General features: G+C 42.8%; 1 protein-coding gene across 3 annotated transcripts in view; it reads left to right on the top strand.

Annotated features, from left to right (window-relative positions):
• Otud7a (OTU deubiquitinase 7A) overlaps nucleotides 1-15,081 on the top strand; it is a 291,717-nt gene that overhangs the window by 71,026 nt on the left and 205,610 nt on the right. Inside the window, exon 1 of one of the 3 annotated variants that reach the window (XM_029543857.1) lies at nucleotides 12,567-12,647. The exons of the other annotated variants lie outside the window; for them this stretch is intronic. The gene's annotated coding sequence lies outside the window, so the exon portion shown is untranslated. Of the gene's footprint in view, nucleotides 1-12,566; nucleotides 12,648-15,081 lie in introns of those variants that run through there. 3 annotated transcript variants of the gene reach the window in all.

Below are 15,081 nucleotides of genomic sequence, written 5' to 3' on the forward strand. Positions count from 1 at the left end.
TGGGTTCTTTCCAGCTTCTGGCTATTATAAATAAAACTGCTATGAACATAGTGGAGCATGTGTCCTAAAATAGAAATTTCTATATTAGGTATAGCATAGAAAGTGTAAGTGATATAAAAAATGGTGGTTCATCATAAACTTGGGGGCTTGCTTCTTACCTTAATTTTCATTTTGTTATATTGTGGTATTTTTGATTATGGCCAGTTTTGATTATTCCATTTCAGTCCTTTTATATGTCAAATTGATTAGATTTTAATACCAAGCCATTTGGTCAGATACATCTGAACATAGTTGTAAAGGTTGCTTTGGTTTCTTAAATAAGTGATTGAAATTTAGATCAGTACATTTTGAGTAAGGCTCAATTGGGTAGTCCTCAGCCAATCAATTAACTAAATATTCTATGGCAAACACACACACAAAAGCAGGTCTCCCAAAGCCAAATGGAATCTGCCTTCACAGTGGCTTCAAACTCAAGCTATACCTTCAGCTGTTCCCTGAGAAACTGACAATCTGCCCTTCATTTTTTGATCTTGATAGTTTTCATATGTATGTGAGGTATTTCTTTAAACTAAGTAGATAGGTAGAGAGAGAGAGAGAGAGAGAGAGAGAGAGAGAGAGAGAGAGAGAGAGAGAGCCTGATGCTGCTACTTCTGCTTCTCCGGAGAGCCTTGGATATTGTAGACTTGTCTATGGTAAGTGTGGTTGAGGTCACCAAAATGAAAATTGCTGATTCTGGATCCAGATCTCCAAGCCTCAGCTGAATCTTCTGTAAATTAAGGATATTGCACCTCTTCACAGATTTGTCATGGGACCTTCAAAACTTCAGACAGTTAAAGCAGTTATCTGGCAGCCAATATTCAAGAAAGAATGGGTACACTATATTTGAGGGAGGGTATGTGACAAGTGATGGTGTCCCTTGTTCTCTTGGGGTTAGATATTATTATGCTCCTTTGCCTACTGAAGTAAATATTACTGAGTAAGGACTAGGAAATAGAGTCTTACCGGGGACTGTGTTCCTAGTACCCTTTGTAAATAGAGCTAAAGTGGCATTTGTCAAACCTTCCAAAAAGGGGGGTGTGCTTCTGTACTGAGTCTCATATCATGGGGCCTGCTGTCCCCAGGAAAGTGTGTACTAGGTGTTGATTGCTACCCTATAAACACTAGCTACTACTGAAAGAAATTCTGAACATATCAGCTAGGCTCTCCTTCCAACCAAACAGCTCTGGTTTTTCTCATCCCCAACTCTTGGGAGCATGCCCTGCTTCCAGCCAGCTGTGTGTCTACAGTGGCTGTGACCAGCGAGGACATCTGAAGTGGGCTTGCTAGGACTGATTTGGAGAAAACAAAAAGCACAGTCCACAGATGTTCAGGGAGACTCAGCTTTTCCAGAAAAGGAGTTGGGTGGATGAGGATCTAACCTGGGGACTGGAGAGCTCTGGTTGTGGTCTAGTGAATGAAGGCCTCTACCACCAAATGGTCACTAAGTAGGAGAGGTTAAGGAAGGGAGGTCTAGTGAATGAGGACCTTGGCCACCATATGGTCATTGTATGGCTGGGAGAAGCTGAGAGAGGGGCTACCTAGTGAAGAAGGAGTAGGCCACCATCTGGTTACCCAGGGCTGGAAGAGGCTCAGAGGAATGATCTAGTGAATAGGACTTCCACCACCATATGGTGACCGTATGGCTGAGAAAAGCTAGCCAAGGAGCCATTTCTCTGCACCGAGTCTCTGCCTTGTCAGCTCTCCACCTGGGAGGAACAGGAGCTCTGCATTTATCTAAATCTCCTTTACTCCCAAGTTGGTCTTTTCATAAGACAGTTTCATTTTCAATGCTAAACATAATGAAAATAAGTAGATTTTATTGTTTAGAAGATTCATAGCAGCAATAACTTTGCTTTCATTTCCATAGATCTTTATTCACAGTTCGACCAGTGACTAGAGAGAGAAAAGGAAATGACCTGCTATTTCACTTAAGCTAAATGCATTGACTTTTTACAAAATTAAATCTTGAGTAAATTAACTTGTGTGTCTGGGTTTCTTCTAAAAGCCAGGAGAGGTACTCATTGTGACTTATTGCCCACCTGCAGCTTAGGGGTGGCTCTGTCCTCTGTAAACATTTTTTCCCTCCAGGAGCCAGAGTGGGGGTCTCTGGGCTTGCACCCTGACACTGAGCTGGGGAGAGGACAAGCATAGAGTGGCCTCTGGTTCCTATCATTCAAGTTCATGGAAGAGGATCAGGATCTTTGATCCTACTCAGGCTCCAGCATCTAGAGCAATGCAGGCAATAAGTATCATATATTTAGTTGTATTTGTTAGATACATAAATCAATTATTTACCAATTTACCCCCATAGTATACTAAGAATGACTGTTTTTGTTTTTGTTTTTGTTTTAAACCAAGCAACTACTTTACATTTAAATATGTGATTGAGATCACCACTTGCTCTCTGCTTAATGCAATAATCTCTTTAAAGGAACAACTGGCAGCCCACTGAAGAAGAGCTTGCTTTGATAGACATTAAGTATACCACAAATACACAGTAATTTAAAAAATGTGGTCTTGAGGCAATTACAAATAGGCAGAGGGAGCTGGGAGACAGACCTTAGTGTGGCAGGAGCTTAATATACATTAAAACATAGCCACAAATCAATACAGATTTTAAATGGAAACTTTAGAAACTTCCTATATATAGGGGAAATCTTATAGATAAAGGAAAGCAGAACTGGAGTGATACCAAACCACATCAAACTGCTAAAAATAAAGGCTTACCCATGGAAGACAGGCCTGAGAGCTTAATTCAGAAAAGCTAAGATAGGAGGGACTTCTAAAAGAAAGATTTAAGAGAACACTTGATAGAGTCATTTCAGAATTAAGAATCTCAGATTAAAGGCTCTCTTAGAAATCAAGTTAAGTGAAAGATGGGAATTCCAAGTTAATAGGAGCCAAGAAGAGCCCAGTGGTGGTCAGTCTTCCCTGTCAGCTTGACTTGATCTAGGATCTCCTTGTACACTCACTTCTAGGGATGTTCACGAGAACATTCCAGAGAGATTTAACTGATGGGAGAAGATGTGTCCTGAATATGGTTGACACTGTCCCATAGGCTGGGCTCCCAGACTGTTGAAAACAAAGAAGAGAAACAGCACCTGCATTTCTCCTCCTGTTTCCTGACTGTAGATGCGAAGTGACCAGCTGCATTATGTTCCTACCATCATACTTCTCAATTATAATGGACTGAATCCCTTTAAACCGTGAGCCACACAAGCACCTCCACCCTTAACTTGCTTTAGTAAGACATTTTACCACGAAAAAAAGAAACTAACACAGTAGATGAAGTATACAAACAGACATTTTGCAAAACAGAGAAATCCCCAAGTAATTTTTAATCAGAGCTGTGTGCTTTAGAAAGTAACGAAATGACCTTTTTTGTAAATCAGAAGGACCTTTGGCATCTTCTGAACCTATGAGGGTAGCTGCTATTGCCATCTATGAGGCTGAGGAGGGAAGAAGAACTAGTTTCAGCCCGTGGAATAGTAAGTCAGAGATTTAGCTAGGCAGATATGGCCTGATACATGTGGGAATGTCAGGCAGGAGGTTAGATGTTGAAGACGCAGAGTTTCAGAGAGGCATTAGAGCTGGGGGCTGCTGTCTCAGGCCTTTAGCAAGGGAAGCAGTGAGGAGAGTGTTCATGAAAACAGGAAGTCCCAGCTGAGCTCCGCAGTGATGATGCAGGAAGTCTGGGCGAACGCAGAATGTCAAGAGTGCCCAAGGAAGGCAGTGTTTCAGCAGGGGCATGTCTGTAATACCCTTGAAGGCTAATTAATATAAGACACACTTGGTGGCTGATTTTAGAAACCCATGTCAGACAGCACAAAGCTGAATAGAAAGCCTTCAGATGCTATGCTGGTCTGGGACATTTGGTACCTTACTCATCTGTCACATGCCTGTGTCACAGCTATCTGTGCAGTTCCTATTCTTCCAACAAAAACAGAGATGGAAGCCTTCATTTGACTCCTACTCAAAAGGAAGGGCATACATAGCATTCAACCCAAAACACAAGGAAAGGTAGGGTAGAAAATGTGAAAAATTTAAGCAAGATCATCAGCCCACTTTCTAACACAGCTTAGCTTTACATCGACCACTTAATTCACTTAGGCACTCGCAGTTAAAAAGATCAGAGTTAGTACCCAAAGCGTCCACTCAGCCCAGTATTTCTCCCATGGTCACTCAGAGTAAATATTACCAGGAAGAACCTCAACCATCAGATTCTTATAGCATTTCCGTGGGCATTGGTAGGTCTCCATTCCCAAAGCCTCTGGGATTTCTGCAGGGCAGACAGTGTCATCGTTAGCAGATGGTGGCCAGTGAGCTCAGAGGATATGCAGGACATGAGTCAGTTGTCTCATCTGAGTGGCTGCTATGACATTGACTGGGAGGCCCCTCATGACTACATTCTACAACTGAGATCACATGTTAAGTCCGGGAATTCCCCATCAAGGGTCAAACTCACCCTGCTCCTGATCTTCAGGGGGCTTTTAATTTTCTTTTGCTGGTTTTTATTTTATTTAAGCTATTTTGTCATATGATGAGTTTTCCCTTCCTCTCTCCTTCCTTCCTATCTTTCTTCTTTTGTTCCTTTTATCCTTTTATATTTAACTTCCCCTTTTAATTATTTTTATTATTCTAACTACAATATTATATTATTTCTTCCTTTCTTTTCTTCCCTACAGCCCCTTCCACACACACCCTACTCCCTCTCAAATTCATGGCTTCTTTTTCTTTGATTATTGTTATACACAAGCACACACACACACACACACACACACACACACACACACACAGAGAGAGAGAGAGAGAGAGAGAGAGAGAGAGAGAGAGAGAGAGAGAGAGAGNCACACACACACACACACACACACACACACACACACACAGAGAGAGAGAGAGAGAGAGAGAGAGAGAGAGAGAGAGAGAGAGAGAGAGAGAGATCATAAACATATAGTCAAAAACCTGGTCTTTGGTTTAAGCCCCTCCTTTGAGGGCATTCATGATTTTGTCTATAAATAAATGCTTTGAGATGCATTGGGAGGGGGCAGTAATGGGGGTGGAGTTATCAGAATGTGCACTGTAGACCTGAAGTGTCAGCACAGCCTAGGCCCTTGAGAAAAATACATATTCAAGGATTTCTTTAGAATTCAGACTTTCTGGGGGCAGGCCTTATACTTTGGTTTCCTGGCCCTCTAGAACTTCTGGTGCCCACCATATGGATATTGTTTCCCCTGGGTTGCACATGGCCAAAATGACTGAAACCAGAGCAATTCTGACCCTACAGGAGGCCCTCCTAAAAGTCAGCATCTTAGCATTCCCTCCTGGAACGAGAAAGAGGTTCACAGAGCTTATAAGCCTTCAAGGGATCCTCACAAGGCTCCTCTTCTCCCCAAGTTTATGGAGGACTAACCCACTGACTGGGATGATACTTGTTGGTCATGTGGCTGCCTGTACTGCCCAGAAGGCCTTTCACCCATGCTGCTGTGCGTGGGCACAGTACAGGACATTTGCCACTGCATTCGCCAATGTTATTATCTACATATAAGTTGCCTGGTGGAGTTCCTCATAGCATAGCTGTCTTTGGGTCACTGATGCTCCTGTGAATTCATTGACACACCAAGCTAGAGTTGCAATCTTGTGTGAATGCCATTTTTTAAAAATCTGAGATAGAGACAGGAGGATTTCTGAGTTCGAGGCCAGCCTAGTCTACAAAGTGAGTTCCAGGACAGCCAGGGCTATACAGAGAAACCCTGTCTCAAAAATAAAATCTGAGATAAATATATACATGTTTCTTCACATCTCCTCAGGAATAGTCACATGATAGAGGTAGTTGAAATTACACTTAACCTATCGATTCCCCTGTTCTCTGCAGTTTTTCTTTCCAATCCTAAAGTCTCCTAATTAACTATGGTCTGGAAATATTATGTGGCAAAAGTCTATTTTTCATAATACTTATTACAATTATCATTTTATTCCATTTTAAAGATTGGCTATGATTACTCTCTATCTCTAAAATATAAGTTGAACTTCATGATAGGTGTGTATGTGTAGGCTAGAGAAAATCTATATAGTTCAGTTTTACTTTCAGTTTCAATCTTGGAACATACCTGCCTTAGACAAGGGAACACCACTTTATTAGAGAGGAGATAGAGCTGTTGTTACAGAAATGTTAGGAAAGCAGAAGAGAAGTGGGAAAAGGAAGATGGCCCAAGGAAAATCCTGAAACTGGCTTGCATCTGACTCGGTTTGGTACACTAGGAGGCAGACAAGATACTGAGAAAGTGACACTCCAAGTATTGCAGTGGGACTCTCTACTTTTAGATGCTTCTCCATGAAACTTTCCACCAGTTTTTCCTCCAGAGAGAAGTCTGCTTCTTTTGAAAGTTCTAATAAGCTGGGGTGGTCACTTGTCAGTTCCTCTCTTCTAGAGTGACCTTACAGCCCCCTTCATATCCTAGGGATATCTGTTAAGTACAGCCCTGCCCCCCCCCATTCCTGTCCCTTACCAAGCTTCCCACCTACAGCTGGGGATAACTGGCCCAAGGAAGGGTACCTGAAGGATAATAAGTCTTTTGAGATCATGAATGTAGTTCCTTGAGAGCTTTCTTCTGGAGTGATTTAACTGTAGCACAGGAGCCAGGCCCCTGTATCTGATGATCTAAATTGTTGGATGAAAAACAAGAAATAGGATCAAGAGCAAACCATGTGAGCACCTCATAGTGTGAAAGTACTATGTCACTGCTCCGAGGTCCACCTCTCCCCACCCCTAGTCTGATCTGGCTTTTAGGACATTTGCCCTGACATTTGCCCTTACTTTCTTAAAGGAACTCATGTGTACTTCTGTGGTCTGTGGTCCTAAAAGACTTTGGTACAAACAGGTGAATTAGTGCAAAGTTTCATGCATATCTCTCAGTGTCTGAAAGACTACTTCATTTGTACAAAGAAAGAAAAAAGTATAACTACTAGGAAGATAACCTTTATTCTTTGCTATCAATATGAGATTTTTCTCTGGAAATCCAAGAGTACTCACTTATTAATCCAATTATTTGAAGATTGTCTTCCTAGAAGTTCATTGTTTGAGAGTTTCATATATCCATATAATTTCGATCAAATCTGCCTCTAAATCCCTTCCCTACAATTCATCCCCTATCCCTTTCCACTCTCCCTCCCTACTTCATGTGCTTTTGTTTTTAAAACCCACAGTATTCATGTCAAGCAGCTACTATGTACATGGGTATGCTAGAGCATTTGGAGCCTTTCAGAGGCCACATCCCTGAAGAAAAATAACTCTCCTACCCCAGCAGCCATCAGTTTCCAGTAACTCTCTTAGCTAGAGGTGGGACTTCATGACCTCTTCCCCTGCCCATGTGGGATTTGAGCTTTATAGTCTTGTGAATGTAGTCCCAGGTGCTATGAGTTCACATGCTCTCGTGTATGTAGTAGCTCTGCCACATAAAGCAAATACTGTTTCCCTACAGATGTCCACTATCTCCGGCTCTTATTACAGAGTTTCTTCCCGATCTATCATGATGACCCCAAACTTGTAGGGAGGAGATGTGATACAATGTCCCATTTAGAGCAGAGCACTAAATTCTCTTATTCTGTGAATGTTGACCAGTTAGACATCTCTCTATTAATCATCATCTACTGAAAAAAAAAAGAAGAAAGAAAGAAAGAAAGAAAGAAAGAAAGAAAGAAAGAAAAGAAAGAAAAAGCTTCTATAATGAGGGTTGAGAACTTCACTAATCTATGAGTATAAAGATAAAAACTTAAGCAGAATAACACTATTGGTTCTTCCCTAGGGCCCATGAGCAGCACAGGTAATAGTACCAGGAATGAGGTCCATCTTGTGAACCATAAAGTCATAAAGTCTTTGGTTACTGTATTAGTTGCTTTTATGTGGCCATAATAAAGCACCATGGCCAAGAAAACATATCGAAGGATAAGGGTCCATCACAGATAGGAGGCCTGGCAGCAGAGGCATGGTGCTTATACTGGCTGGTTTTGTGTCAACTTGATATAAGCTGGAGATATCACACAGAAAAGATCTTCAGGTGAGGAAATGCCTCCATGAGATCCAGCTGTAAGGCATTTTTTTCAATTAGTGAGCAAGTGGGGAGGGCCCCTTGTGGGTGGTGCCATCCCTGAGCTGGTGGTCTTGGGTTCTATAAGAAAGCAAGCTGGGAAAGCCAGGGGAAGCAAGCCAGTAAGAAACATCCCTCTGTGGCCTCTGCATCAGCTCCTGCTTCCTGACCTACTTGAGTTCCAGTCCTGACTTCCATTAGTGATGAACAGCAATGTGGAAGTGTAAGCTGAATAAACCCTTTCCTCCCCAACTTTTTTCTTGGTCATGATGTTTTGTCCAGGAACAGAAACCCTGACTAAGACAGTGCTTAATCAAAGGAATACCTCTATGAGAAAGATGAAACTTCCCATTTTACAGAAGGACATGGGGTCACATGCAATTGTATAATTTGCCCAAGGCCCCATGGGTAATCTCTTGCCCAAATGGTACTAAAGTGCTTAATCTTAACAGTCAGTTTTATTAGATTGAGCAGTTAACAGGAGATTGGTAAGATATATCGAAGGGGCTGTTGAAGGGATAGCCATATTTTTTTTTTTTTTTTTTTTTTTTTGGTTTTTCGAGACAGGGTTTCTCTGTGTAGCCCTGGCTGTCCTGGAACTCACTCTGTAGACCAGGCTGGCCTCGAACTCAGAAATCCGCCTGCCTCTGCCTCCTGAGTGCTGGGATTAAAGGTGTGCGCCACCACGCCCCCCCTTAGCCATCTCTCTTGCTCTGCCTAGCTGAGAATGAGAGTGGCACCATTGCATGGACTGGGGTTCCAGACTGAATAGAATGGGGGAAGGCAGGGCTGTAGCATCAATTTGGTTGATGGAGAACTTGACTAGCATCCATGAAACCCTGGGTTTCTCTTGCATTGAGTTAAACCAGATGTGCTGGCACAGGCCCATAATTTTAGGATTTGAGAGGTAAAAACAAGAAGATCAAAAGTTCAAAATTAACATTGGCTACATACTGAGTTTGAGGCCAGCCTCAGATACATGAGACCCTATCTCAGAATTGGTGGGGCAGGTGGAATGACCTGAACACCAACATTTGCCTTTCTCTGCCCCCTTCACCTGCCCAGATGTGAGCAAGCTGGCTACCACCATGCCTTCCCATATATTATGGGATGATCCCCTTAAACTGAAAGCCAAATAAAACTTTCTCCTATAACCTGTTTTCAGTTGGGCATTTGATCACAGTAACAACAAAAGAAACCAAAATACAGTGTCCACCGTGGCAGGCTGACACCTCTAAAACTGGGAGCCTGAGTTACATCTTCCCTCCTTTAGAATTGTTTTTCTCTAGCGTTGTCACATCAACAGTACAACTAATAGGCAGATTTATACTGGCATTGTCTGTGTGGAACAGACATGGCATATTCTTGAGTTGGTACTCCAGGCAGGGACAGAATCCTGCCAGGTCGTAAGCCGGAGAGTATCTGGGTTAGCCAGGGTGATCTCTTGGCCCTTCTACTACAGGAGCAGAAAAGGGGTGGGCAAGACCCGTTATGTGCTCCAAGATACAAATGGAGAAATGGTGAAAGCCATTATTCTGTACATCTTAATTTAAAAAGGAAAGGAAAGAAAGGCTGCTATAAATTCGGAGTGAGAGAAGCAGTTTCTAATCAGAAAACCAATGGGTGTATTTCAAGTACAAATACCCAAAGATCAAAACTCACAGAAATATTATAAGTACACCAGAAGCTCTATCTGAATTCTCAAGGGAGCAGTTGAGAAAAGGTGTAAATGCATAATGCAGCCTAGCTGCGACATATACAGGAGATGTGTGTGTCCCTATATTCAGGATGAACACAAGATCAGGCACCTGCCTGCTGGGCTGACTGCAGCATCTGGTGCACATCCTGCCTTACCTATCTCTACTATTGTCTTAGGAAAACACAGGAAAGTAATTAGCTATCTATACTTATCTATACTAATTGTGCCCATTCATTATCCTCTATTTGTTTTATAATTAATAGTCTTTTTTTTTTTTTTTTTTGAAGCAATCAGAAGGCTCTGTAATTGGCCTGTGCCTACAGAGTCTCCTCCTCTTGGAGTGTTGCTGTGGGGTTCTCTGACTCTTGGACATCCAGGCTCTGGCTTGTCCCAATAGGGATGATTGTCCTTAGCTTGGCAGCAGCAAGCTTGGTGGCAGTTGTGGCTGGGAGCACAAAGACCATCTATGGGACATTAGGCATCAGCATGGTTCTCTACACAGTTTATTGTCATGGCAGAAAATGGATGCATAAAACCATACCCCACTTCTCAGGGTGGGCCTGACATTAAATACCTTTTGCAGAGAGGAATGTCTAGGAAGGGAAGCCTATTGGCTAAGCCCTCTGGACCTCTAGGCACCACATTGGCATGGAGAACTCTGTTTTGGTCCTACATGACTATAGGACATACTTCTTTTATGTGAGAAGCATGGCACATGTTCCAAGTCGGGAGTCTGGCAGGGAGCTGGGAATCACCTAAGATTCAGGTGTGTGCCCACTGAGTCTCTGGGTTTTGACCTGCTCTGCCTTACCAAACTTCCTGGCATAGTTTTACGTCCCGTGGGGGGAGGGGGGGGCTTTCTGATGCTGAATCTCTGTACAGGTCTCCTTTAAGCCCCAGCGAATCTGTTCCTCTACAGCCAGCAGGGAGACTGAGATCCCTTAGGAGCTACTGTTCTAGACTTGACCATTAAAACTTCTGTATCCAGGAACTGCTTATTCTCTAAGTAGACTCAACTAGGGGGTTCTTTAGGTACACAGCACCCCAGGAACTTGCCTTCCTAGGCAGGACACAAGCCAGAGGCAAGGAAAGATCCCTCTGTGTGTTTGTTTGTTTGTTTGTTTATTTGTTCGTTTTAACTCCCACCATTCCATCTCTGTGCTTCCTCCCTTTCACTCTGCCTACCACTCCAGGCTGCAGTACTTTCCTACAAGCCAGGATCCTGCCCTTAGCCCCTCCACAGGTGGCTTACTGTGTGTGAGATTCACCCCTAGATCTCTGCTTGGAACTCTTCAGGAACCCAAATGCTAAATTGAGAAACAAAGGGAATCCCCCAAAGACTCAGGCAATTGCTACTCTCCTTCTGTGGGAGGGGGAAAAAAAAATCACACATTTTGCTCAAAAGGAAAAATCCTAAGATTGGGTTTCTTCCTAGATGTCTGGCAGCTGACCACAACCCCTTCTTCATGCTCTAACACAAACAGATTTCTCTCTGTAAGGCTCTCAGATTTCAAAGCTTGCCTCTGTGCAGGCCTCCCCACTCTCTGGCCTAGCAGCCAGGTCCACTGTTTTATTCACATATATATGGACATACTCACACTATGGTTTGCTGCTTGTGTGTTCTCCTCTACTATGAGGAAGTCCGTGCTCTGGCAAGGATCTTTATTTCTCTGGCATACATTGAGCACCTAGTATGATGTTCACAGTGTGGTCACTGTGGAGTGAATGAATGAGTGAGTGCCTTTTCCTATTTAGAATGATGTTCATTGGCCTATGTAATTTTATATATACATATCAGTTTTTAATCAGTTGAGTCTTTGAGACAGAAAATAAAGGCCTTTTGAAAAAAAAATATGGAAATCATACAGACAGAGACAGAGACAGAGACAGACAGAGAGAGAATGAGAGAGAATTAAAATAGAGTCACCTTATGAAAGACAGCAATGTCCTTATTAGACATAAGGACTAACAAGTAAAAATCCCAATGTCAGAAATAGGTTAATTCTTTTGGTGGGATAGTGTTTGTCTGTGAAAATCCTTTGACCTTCTGACATTGCAGGCTATTGCACTGCTCCTGGTAACCCTCCAGAACTTGATGAATACCTTCCCTGTTGCTGAAGACACCATATAGTTGAGTCATAGAGCAGAACAAAATCAATCTAGTACTCTCCTGGAAGCTTCATCTCCACTGCTTTCCTTCCTTCGTGCTGGAAGGTGCTATGCACGCTATTAGAGGAGAAAAGGAACCACCAATCATTCCAAGATATGAACCTGGAAAGTGACAGTAATGACTGGCTTGATAAGACATGCTCATTAGTGTGATAGTGACGTAAGCATCATAGGAGTCACCAACCTCCTTCTGACTGAATTTAAGTCCACTTCACAAAATGAAATACCTGGCACCATATTGGACCAAGAGCCTTAGACAGCTCATACTCCCTAGGGAGGCACCTACTGCTATCATGATATTAAATGGACACAGTATTAAACCAGCTCCTAATAACATGTCATCATACTCACAGATCACTGCATCTCCCAGCTCTCATCTGAGAAGCTTCTGTCTTTAATAGATGGTGATTTAACACAGTGACCTCCAATTAGCCAAGGTGCAGAGAACAAGAGACTGCAGAATGGTCATCCATAAAAAGAGTCTCTACATGCTCCTCCTGTTGTCTCCATGATTCAGGACTCATTGCAGGAAAGCGAGTGAGCAGAGGGTAAGAGCCAAAGGTGGAGGAGGACTACCACCAAACATTATCTTCTAGACACAGCGGAGCAGCTGCACATCTGGCTCACAGTGGGTGCAAAGCACGCACCAAACCTGGGTAAGTCTGATACAACCCAATCTTAGCATGGAGAAAGGAGTTGGCACACCATCCCACCCTTACCTATGGTACTGTTGGCAGTGGTTAGCTGCTGGAGGAGGGAATATCAGTTCATCTGAAGAATGATTATGCTCCAGTGGGAGACTATACATCCAAGAATATTTTGGCAGCAGAAATTTATCTTGATGGATTTTTTTTAAAAAGAGACATAAAGATAACCCCTTAGCCAGACTAACCAGAGGGCACAGGGATAGTATCCTAATTAACAAAATCAGAAATGAAAAGGGAGACACAACAACAGAATCTGAGGAAATCCAAAAATTCATCAGATCCTATTTCAAAAGACTGTACTCAACAAAAGTGGAAAACCTGGATGAAATGGACAATTTTCTAGACAGATACCAGGTACCAAAGTGAGGCTAAGAGAGAAACCATGGTTAGTGTACATTACATACATTTGGTGAAATCGACTGAGCATGATTGAAAGCCACACTCAATAAATATTAATCAAAATGAAATAGTCAAATTGGAAAAGAAAAAAAAAAAAAAGCTGGCAGAAGCTCCTAGGTGCAGATACAGGTCGTGGTATAGCATGACCACAGGGCTGCTCACAGTGCCGTGCCCTGCTGTGACCCAGGAGCAGCTGGCCATTTCCAGGTTCCTGTGAACTTGCTACTGTGGTGTGTGTCAGCAGGATCTAGGAAGCCACCCAACTTCCGTAGATTCAGCTATGTGTGTTCAGCTGCTAATTCCAAAATTTATTTCTGGGGAGCACCTTTCAGAGGTTTTATTTCAGGAAGGAAGGAAGCCATTCACAGCTGTCCTCCATTGCATTGGCTGATGGCCGTTTTGGGCCCATCTCCATATGCTCATTTTTGGGTTGTTTGTTTGTTTCTTACCCTGTGCTGTTACTTTTTTTCCCCAGTTTTTATTGGTTATTTTATTTATGTACATTTCAAATGTTAGGGCCCTTCCCAGTTTCCCCTCCACAACCCCCCTGTCCCATCCATCCCCCTTCCCTCTGCTTCTGCCCCCTCACTCCTGCCTCAGCACCCTGGCACTTTCCTACCCTGGGTCATCGAGCCTCCACAGGACCAAAGGGCTCCCCTCCCAGTGATGCCTGATAAGGCAGTCCTCTGCTATATATATCCAGCTGGAGTCATGGTTCCCTCCATATGAACTCTTTGGTTGGTGCTTTAGTCCCTGGGAGCTCTGGGGGTTCTGGTTGGTTGATACTGTTGTTCTTCCCATGGGGTTGCAAACTCCTTCAGCTCCTTCAGTCCTTGCCCTAACTTTTCCATCGAGTTTTGACAGTTATGCAGTGCAGGTACTGGTAATCGACTCTTTTTCTTGTTGTCCTTAAAGTATCAGGCAAGTCTAAGCTGCCTCACCTGACTTCCCACCAACTCATTTTATTATCTGTGAGGAATATGAGGATGTTGTGGATACTGGGAGACTTTTGTTTTTATGAATGGAACAAAGTGCATGCATCAGTCCACATACCTTTGTATATTTCAAATAATTTTAATATATCAAAAACCCTAACACCTAGCTTGCTCTTGTCAAATTGCAGAGGGAAAAAACAAAACAAAAAAATCTGAAACATTAGGATTAATGAAGTCACCTAAATTTATATGTTGATAGATAATGGAAACTGGGCTTGCAATTTATAATGGTGTCAGTGTCTTTGCTTCCTATAACAGTTCTATGTCGAAGTCTTCACCTTAATATTAGGAGGTGAGAGCTGTGAAAGCAGTTAGGTCATGGAGGCAGAGCCCCAGTGAATGGAGTTAGTGCTGTTATAACTTGCACCCTAAGCATTCCCCTGCCCCATTTATGCTGCAATGGCTCAGGGAGTAGGCGGCATCTGTGAGCTAGAACACAGGTGCTCACTATATATGTAAGCAGCTAGTGTCCTGGTCTAAGGCAGAACCATGATAAGACTTCTCCATGACTGTGAAAAATGAATGTCTGCTATTTCAGTGACACATCCAGTGGTATTTTTGTTATAGTACTTGAGTGAGACAACCAATGGAGAGGAATGGGTGTGGAATATGTTGTCTCCACAGATGATTCTGTCAAACAACCCATTGCTCTGTCTGGCAGACTGCCAGTGCACATTCTATATGAATACAGCTCACTTTTAATTTCTTTTAGGCTGTGTTGAGCAGAGCTCCTACCTACAGTACAGTAGCTGTCTATCAAATGTTTGTGGGATTCATCTGTATGTGTTTACACATGTCGATATAGCCATAGCAATTCATGTGTGTGTTTGTGTGTGTGTGTGTGTGTGTGTGAGAGAGAGAGAGAGAGAGAGAGAGAGAGAGAGAGAGAGAGAGATCACGTAAGTTGTGTTAGCACAGAGAAACCACCTGCCATTGTTGGAACAGTATGTATATGATACCACTGTCTTTATATTCCAGAGTTCCTCCTT

The sequence above is a fragment of the Mus pahari genome, chromosome 1, assembly GCF_900095145.1.
Source record: "Mus pahari chromosome 1, PAHARI_EIJ_v1.1, whole genome shotgun sequence".
In the NCBI taxonomy this organism is placed as follows: Eukaryota; Metazoa; Chordata; class Mammalia; order Rodentia; family Muridae; genus Mus; species Mus pahari.